The sequence below is a fragment of the Dromiciops gliroides genome, chromosome 2, assembly GCF_019393635.1.
Source record: "Dromiciops gliroides isolate mDroGli1 chromosome 2, mDroGli1.pri, whole genome shotgun sequence".
In the NCBI taxonomy this organism is placed as follows: domain Eukaryota; kingdom Metazoa; phylum Chordata; class Mammalia; order Microbiotheria; family Microbiotheriidae; genus Dromiciops; species Dromiciops gliroides.
In genome coordinates this window covers 493,900,680-493,909,873 of record NC_057862.1, presented here as the reverse complement: position 1 = coordinate 493,909,873, position 9,194 = coordinate 493,900,680, and the positions used below count along the sequence as shown (strand labels likewise).

General features: G+C 33.5%; 1 non-coding gene across 1 annotated transcript; it reads right to left on the bottom strand.

Moving 5' to 3' along the window:
* Nucleotides 1-7,419: 7,419 nt before the first annotated feature.
* LOC122744933 lies at nucleotides 7,420-7,525 on the bottom strand. The gene has a single exon (XR_006355264.1). It is a non-coding gene; the product is annotated as a U6 spliceosomal RNA (small nuclear RNA).
* Between the last annotated feature and the right edge of the window lie 1,669 nt (nucleotides 7,526-9,194).

Here is a 9,194-nt window from a genome sequence, read left to right as displayed (position 1 = left end):
TTTCCCAAAGGTTGGAAACTGTTTAATACTTCCTTTCTGGCCAAACACCTGTCAAATTCCTATTTTCATTTGATTTTAATTAGGAGCAAGAACTAATACCCTTTTAATTAATTGCACATCTTCCTTTTCTAATTCCTCTGCTTCCTCTTTCTCCAGCAGATAACCCCCCAAATAGGATTGCTACAGAGCCATGAAATTTTCTAAAACAAGACTATAAAGTTAATAAACACTGAGACCAGCAAATACTAATATATTCAAATTTATTCACACACCCTTAATTAGTAATAATTCTAATTTAGTTTGAGCGGACTATCTCCAATAATGGGCAATTTGTCCACAGAGTAGCCCAAAGTCATATTCTATAGTTTCCTTGTCCTCCATGATCCACTAAAACTGAGTTTTCATTTTAAAACTTCTATTATCTCTTTTCCTGCAACTGGGTTGTGGACAAAACCACCATATGGGTATTGTAGTGGAATTGACATTGAGAAAACCTGAAGGCTTTTATTTATACTGAAAGGTAGATTTTTTTTTTCTGTTGCAGCAGCATGCCATAGTGAAGAGAGTGTCATTCTTAGACTCAGCAAGATATGGGCTGAAGTCATGCCTCTGACATTACTTAGCTGGGTAGGTGATCCTTAAGTGATCAAGTCATTGAATATTCTAAGACTATAAGTGGCATAAAATTTTACACACACACATCATACTCATATATGTATACATATCTGGGTGTATATATAAGTATACATATCTGGGTTATCTATAAACACACACGTGTACATACATGTGTGTATACATAATGTGCTTATATATGAATGTAGTATGAGTTTGTGTATATTATACATATTAATTGTATATAAAATATATTGTATACATAATAGGCATACACAAACACTACAAATTGACACAAACATGCAGACACACAGAATAATCTAATTCTCTTCACACACACACATGTATAGGTATTTGCGTAGATAGTGTATGTTTACACATATATGATACATGTGCATATATATGCATATACAAATACATGTGTGCCCTGAATTGACTAGGACTGAACAATCTGAAATATATTCTGGGGGAAAAAACAATCAACATATTTTTGTTTTAACCATAAAAGTATGTCTACATAATCTTCAGTATCTCCCTAATTTTCTCCCAATAATATTGGATATACACAAGTATAACATGAGGATGAAAACACTTTCTCCACCTATTTCACAAGTCTTTGTGAGGAGGGTGTTATAAAACTCTGATTCATTATGGAAATTCTGGCCATTTTGATGATACTATTTAAAGGTATATGTGTGTGAATATATATGTATACAAATCATAGCATATCACTGTTTGGAGGGAATTGCAACCTGGATTGGGGGGGCTAGCTCACCCAAAGAATTGGTAGCTGATCAAAAATCTTGTAAAATAAAAAGAGATATATTAGGAGAGAGAAATATGGCAGGGGAACAGATCACTTTGGTGCCTGTCCTACTGGAGTAAGAGAAGACTGGTTTTTGTTTTTTTGTATCTTTACAAAACAAAGAAAGAGAAGGGAATTACAAGGTAAGGGGAAATGCGAAGACTAGGGCTGGATAACTAAGAAGGGATCTTTGATAATAGAGTATCAGTAGGATATGAAGCATTAAACCATATACTGCATATCCTCTAGTAGACCTAAATATTGCTTATCAGCATACTGAGGTCATATCCTGCCATACCACATACCTGCAGTGGGAGAGAGAGCTGCTTTTCCCTTGGTCTTGGGGGTTGGAATCTTTAGGTTTCTTTGGGTTCCACTATTTTCCCGTAACACCACAGTTTCTGAAGAGCTAAAAATTAAATTCATTCAGAGGACAATAGAGAGTCTCATTATGTTCATGATTATATCTCATTTGAAGCAAAGAATGATACAGGAAAAGCAAGAGAGCCCAGTGTGGCTTGCCAGAAGACATTTTCCTTGGGGCAGTTTTTTGGATGGCACATAGTTCAAGGTGAATTAGAAAAACAAATTCAATAGTCTCACAAAATCTCTCAATGCTCTCAGGTTTTAAAAATCAACTTTGTAGGACATATGACAATTTAAACATTGAGAAACATAGTTTATGGGTAATATAATAATTTTATTAATAAGGCTAGAAGGTTTTTAATAAAAGGATGGTCATTTGGTCATCTATCGCAGACAAAAGACCCCTTATGGAGAAGAGGGTCACAGCTTCTATGTCCCTCACAGGGGAAATGTTCCTGAGGAATGCCTAACCATCTTTGACTCGGTAAGGAAATGAAAGGTGGGCTATCTTAGTGAACATGACTTAGGCCATTCAAGTCTTGGCCAAAGAAACGACAATTTTCATACCACCTGTCTTGATAATAGGAGAATCAACATTTTCCCAAGACCTGTCTGAGCAATCACAATGAGCAGGAATACATACATTATTCCAGACATAGAATTTCTTTTATTGTTTGATTAGATCCTGGCCTTGGTAAATCTCTAAGAGAAATTTTTCACCCTGGTTGGTTTTTGGATGATGAAGTAGAAAAGGGGAAAATCCTTGGTTCCGATAAAATAATTCATTATTAAATATAAAAGAGAAATATTGATTTCTCACAAACAGTAGAACAATAGTTTTAAATTGTTGCTTCACATTTAAATATTTGCCTACATAACCTTTTTATTATTTCATGTTTTAAGCATTTCTTTTGTGTAGAAGAAATAAATAGTTGCCCTACACCTAATCTGTATTGAACACTGAGTAGCTTTCTGGTTCTTTTTGGCCAGAACCTAAAATGCGTCAAACTTAAGCTGAAAGTGATTCCCTCCAGAGCAACCCTGTAAAAAGTAAGGGAGATCAAGAAAAACAATCTCTACATGATTGTTAGGGGCCAATCAGGCCACACTAGAATGGAACCCAAGTCATATGCATTGTCTGCATCTCAAGGGGCCCTTTAATAGGAGAAGCCTATTGCCATAGCTGACTGGGGCCTAGAAATGGGGTGTATTTTTACATTTTTAATCATATAATCATAAACTACTCACAGTCTCTGAACCTCAGTTTTCTCATCTGTAAATAATGGTGCCAACCTTGCAGACTTTTTGTAAGGAACACAATTTAATATCTATACTATAGAAAAACAAACTATTAGTGTCTGTTATCTTTTCATGCTTATATGTCCTGTCTATACAATTAGATTATAAGATCTCTGAAGATAAGCACACTAATGCATTTTTGATGGTGATGTGAATTGATTCAATTTTAAGAGAAAATTTCTGGAAACATATGAAAAAGCTACATATAACCCTTGTCCTTACAAATAATGCTAAAGGTATATACTACAAGTGTTGAATGGACTTGCAACCTAGATTGCAGGGCTAGCTCACTGAAAGAATTGGAGGCTCATAACAAATCTTGTATTAGGGAATAGGGATATAAGGCCAGGAGACAGGGTCACTATGAAGACTGTCTCAGTGAGAAAGAGAAGGCCTAGTTTTTTATATGTTTACAAACAAAGTTATCAAAATTCTTGGGAGGGAATTGAAACAACTGGGAAGGGATGCAAAGCAACTTGCAGGGGCAAAACAACTGAGAAGGGAAACAACTGGGAAGGAGTGCCTAGAGTATGAATAACACCAATCCATATCAATATCAATATATCATCTTTTTTCTTGCACACCAGGATCTTTGTGCCTGACCATACCACAATCTTGAAGTTGGAAGCAGAGCTGTTTTTTTGTTGTTTTGTTTTCATTTTTGTTTTACCCCTTGGGTTCTATGGGTTTCTTGGGGTCTTACATCCCACTACAAAAGAAGATAAAAGAATGTAAATATACATGATGTACAAGAAACAGTTGGGGAAATAGTTGAATAGAATGTAGCTTGTAAGTGTAATATTATATTAATTATGCCATAAAAATGATAAACACTAAGAATAAAAAAAAACTGAAGAACTACTATAAAACTACTATAAACTATAACTACTATACATATATACTATATATATATGTGTGTGTATACACACACACACACACACACACACACACACAACTACTATAAAACAAAATAAACTGAAACAAGGGAATAATCTGCACCAGGACCCTTTATGTAAAAAAAGCCACATGAAAAAACATTAGTTCTGACTTTGAAACATCACTCGCTGTTTGATTTTCTTCCATCCACAATTTTTCACAGATTGAAGGTCACAAATATATATATATATATATATATATATATATATATATATATATATATCCTAGAAAATTAACACAAATATTCATTATGCTCTTACCAGGGATTATGCTAAGCATATAGACAGACAGACCTGTGAGACAGATACAGAAACAGAGTTGCTATATGGGGTGTCATATAAGAAATAGCAAGGAGAACAATGTCTCTGTATTACAGAGTCTCTGGAGGGGAAAAGGTTTTAAGAAGATTGGCAATGTAAAAATGTCAGGTTATGAAGGGCTTTGTATGCCAAATAGAGGGTTTTATATTTGATTCTGTAGATGATAGAGAACGAATGGAGTTCATTGAGTGGAGGGAGGGGTGGTTTGATAAGGTCATACCTGTGCTTTAGGAAGATCCATTTGACAGCTGAATGGATGACAGACAACCTCGACAGTAGAAAAACTTGAGGCAAGAAGACTGACCATATGGAAAGTAATAAGCACTTATTAAGCTCTTATTATCTTAGAAACTTACTCTCTTTAGTGTGGAAATAACACAAGAAAAATACCCAGAACATCTGAATATAGAAAATGAAATAAAAATTGAAAGGATTTATATAGATCACTTTAAAAATGCTGCGAACTCCAAGATATATTTTAATTGTATCAATTCAATTCAATTCAGAAACAAAAAAAAATATGCAAGCAGGAGAAAGACCTTCACATAAAAAGGAAAATGAATTTGAATAACACGAGACTTTTCTTCACCCACCAAAAAACACAAGAGAGAGAGAGAGAATGGGATAATGTGTTAAAGATCAATGAAGTTCTGGGTGCAGTGCAGTGTGACCTACTCAGCAAACATGTGCTTAAATATAAAGTAAAAATGATGAACATTCAATAATAAAGAGGTATTTAGAACATTATTTAAAAAAAAGTTTAGACCTAAAGGAATTTTTTGCTTTTCTATCATCCAAGATGACTGAAATGAAAGAGGAATGAGTGAATGTAGTAGTAAGTATAGGGACCATGAACAAGAATATGAATAATGAAGAGAGTGAGAGATATCCTCTCTGGAATGGGGACTAATGAACTGAACAGATTGAAGGAAAGGAATAATCTACTTTACCAAGAGGGGGAAAAAAGAGGGGAAGAATTAAATAAACAGAAAAAAGTAAGAAATAAAATGAACTAATAAGCAAAACACGCCCCCAAAAGGGGTAACTAGTAGGAGCAAGGGGTTGCAAGTGAAGGAAGCCATTGAAAACAGGACCACTTTGAAAAGAATTAGCTAAAGTAACTGAAGGAGTTGGTACTGTGTTTATAGTAGATGAAAGGAAAATTATAAATTGAAAAATATTTTAGAGACAAATGGAGAAAATATAAATATATCTCACATAATTTTAAATAAGAATGATTAAATAATCCAATAAATTTTTAAAAATATGACACTTTGGATAAGAAAACAAAATACTACAATCTGTGGCTTACTGAGGGGATGGAAAAAATTATTCTTTATCAATTGAATCCAAAAAGTAGAAGTTGCAGTCATGCTATCTGAAAAAGAGAAAATGAATAGCCAAAAAAGGACAAACAGGGACAGTTAGGTGGCACAGTGGATAGAGCACCGGCCCTGGATTCAGGAAGACCCGAGTTCAAATCTGGCCTCAGACACTTGACACTTTACTAGCTGTGTGACCCTGGGCAAGTCACTTAACCCCAATTGCCTCACAAAAAAAAAAGGACAAACAGGGAAACTATATTATGGTGAAAAGAACCATCAATATCATTATCATATTAAAAGCTCAAACATAAAAAAATTTTATTTCAATCGATACATAATGTGTTTACTACACAGCCACAGTTGAAGATAATGCACTATCATGATGTTGTGGATCCTCTTTAAGTACAAAGGATGAACAACAATGTCCCAATAGACGCAGAAAAACCTTTGACAAAGTAGAGTACTAATTTTTACTAAAATCTCTACACGGTATCAGCATAGGGATGTTTTATTTAATATCATGAAAAGCATCTATCTAAAAACAAAAGAAATGCAATGGGGATACACTACAATGTTTTTTCCCAATACATATAGGAATGAAACTAAGACGCACACTCTGCACTTCTTCTGAAAATGCTTGCAATAGTAATAAGACAAACTAAAGAAAATAGAAGAGTAAAATAAGCAAAGAGAAGATAAAACTCTTGTTATTTGTTGATAATATGTTAGTATACCTAGAAAATCATAAGGAATCAGCAATGACAATAATTGGGACAACTAAAAGTTTCAACAAAGTTGCAGGCTATGAAATCCCCCCCCAAAAAAATATATATATATACATCTATATCTATCTATCTATCATAATAACAATATCCAAGAAGCAATAATAGAAAAGAAAAACATTCCAAATTACTTAAAAATAATAAATATCTGGAGATTGACCCACCAAAGTACATGTAAAAGACATGTATAATTTCAGTTACAAAGTGCCTCTTAAGGCAATAACGAACAACTTAAATAGATGGAGGAATAACTAGTATTTGGCTAAGTAATAGAGATATAATAAAAATGACAGTGCTACTAACATGAACACACAATGCTATACCAACCAAATTATCATGGGGATAGTTTATAAACCAAATAATAACAAAATTCATTTGGACAAAAAAGATATAAAGTATCAAGGTAAATGATGAAAATAAATAGCAACAAAAAGGAAATAGTACTTCCAGAACTCAATCTATTTATTATAAAGCTGGAGTCATCAAAAATATCTGGTATTGGTTAAAAAATAATAAGATAGATTGATGGTACACATGATGCGATGAATTCATAAGGCATGTCTATGATAAATTCTAAATAATGGGACAGATAGGACACTCACCAATCCATACAGTAGAGCCCCAAAGTAAACATCATAGAGATGGGAGGATTAAAATCTCTAAGACATCTGTTCAGGGTGTGAAGACACTGAGAACTTCTGAGAATTGGGGAAAATCATAATAACAATTGCCTTACTAAACAAACAAAAAAATACACAAAATTTAAAAAAAAAAGTTCAAGAGAGGACATGAAAACAAATGACAGTTTTTGTTTTGATTCTATTCAACTAAATATATATGCTTTCAAAATATAAATAGAAGGAATTTGTGGTTTCATGTATGCATGCTTTTTCCTTATCTCTTTATTTGGTTATGTGTTTTTGTTGATGCTTTTAAAATTACATTTTATTTTATTTTCATGAAGATCTGTCTTCAAAAATATGGAACACTTCATGAATTTGTGTGTCATCCTCACATGGGGGCCATGCTGATCTTCTCTGTACATTCCAATTTTAGTATATGTACTACCGCTGAGAGCACTTTTGTTGATGGTTACTAAATTCAGAATATTTTAAGAGAACAAATAGAAACAGAGCTTTCTAAACTATGCTTAATTCTTCATGCATGAAAAACATCCAGGAATTTCTCAGTCATGTAAAGTCATTTAGGCCTTTAAAGTCTAAAAGAGGAAAATAGAACCCAAATGATGAATGAGTCCTGCCACCACCATCATTCGCCTTCCAAATGTATATCCCTTCTCTCCTCCCAGTGTAATTGTGAGCTCAGAATAACCAGTTGAAATGGGCCAAAACTTAGCAGTGGAACAGAGCACAGTGTTAAGAAGGTTATATACAGTCACTACCTATCTTTATGGACACAGCTTGAAACCTTTATTCTGGCCAGTCACCTTGAAAATATCTTGGCTACAGGGTGGAAAAGTTAAGTGTGTTTTTTCTTGTATTGTACTGTATTGTATTATACTGTATTTGTATTGTACTGTATTGTAATGTATTGTATTGTATCCATTTTATTTCTCCAACAGGGCGCCAGGAAAACAAAATCAAATACTTAGAATTTATTGAGAAGCTCCTGCTAGGTTACATAGTTAGTGTATACTACCCAAGGACAAACTGTCCTCTGTGTGATGGTGTAAAAGTGAAAAAGTTACTTAATAACCTCTGTGTGCTTCATCAAATACAATATGTATATGATAATATTTGCATGGACTAAATTTCATAAAGCTGTTGATAGGAAGATACTTTGTGAGTCTACAAGTGATCTATCAATTTGAGCTATTACTAGTACCAAGAGTACTAAGAAGAAATAACATGAAACTCATTCACACTAATGTATAAATGAATGAGAACTGACTTAAAAGAAGTTTCTTCCTAGGAAGAAGCATATTTATAGCAAATAAAGTCATAAACTCAAGTGACAAAAGAAACACAATAGAATGTCAAGCATAAAGTACAATGATATCTAATTGGGCAGCTAAGAGGAGGCAGCTCCTAGGTTTCTTGAAATTATTCACGGAGGTGATTGCTTATTCAGCCTACACTTAAGGCTATCCCTGACCACAGGATTATGTGGAACCAAAATAAATATAGAGGTGACAAGATGTTCTCAGCACTATTTATATATCTTGTTCATAAAATTATTTTAGTTCTGATGACAAATTCTTCTGAGAAAAAAGCAATAATGTCACTTGTACATAAAATTTGGAATAAAAAAGTGTTCTATCATCAGAAGAGTATTTTTTTTTTTGCTTTCAGCATGATTTCATGATTTTGACTCATCCACAAATCTGTTTATTGGTCTTCAAAGTTTGTCTCTTGTTTAGGACAATTATAACATTTAGTAGGAAAATTTCCAATCACACATTCTTATAGTATTAGAGCTTAGAACAGTGGCAGTAATGAAATTCTATAAGCTCTGAATAATCTAAATATAATGTTTTCTACAAGTCCATGGAGAAATGTAATATGGGGTCAAGAGAAGTGTCTGGTGATGACATTGGGTTATAACAAACTACAAATTAGGAGCTATCAAGAACTATAGAGAGGGATATAATTAAATAAATGTATGATTGAAAATGGCTGGGTTGGTTACAAGACAAGGGTTAGAAATTATCATTGGTTCCCTCATAATGTCAAGAGTATCTAAAGCAGTCCTCCATGTGCCTCCCATCTCCATGACAAATGTGTAAAAG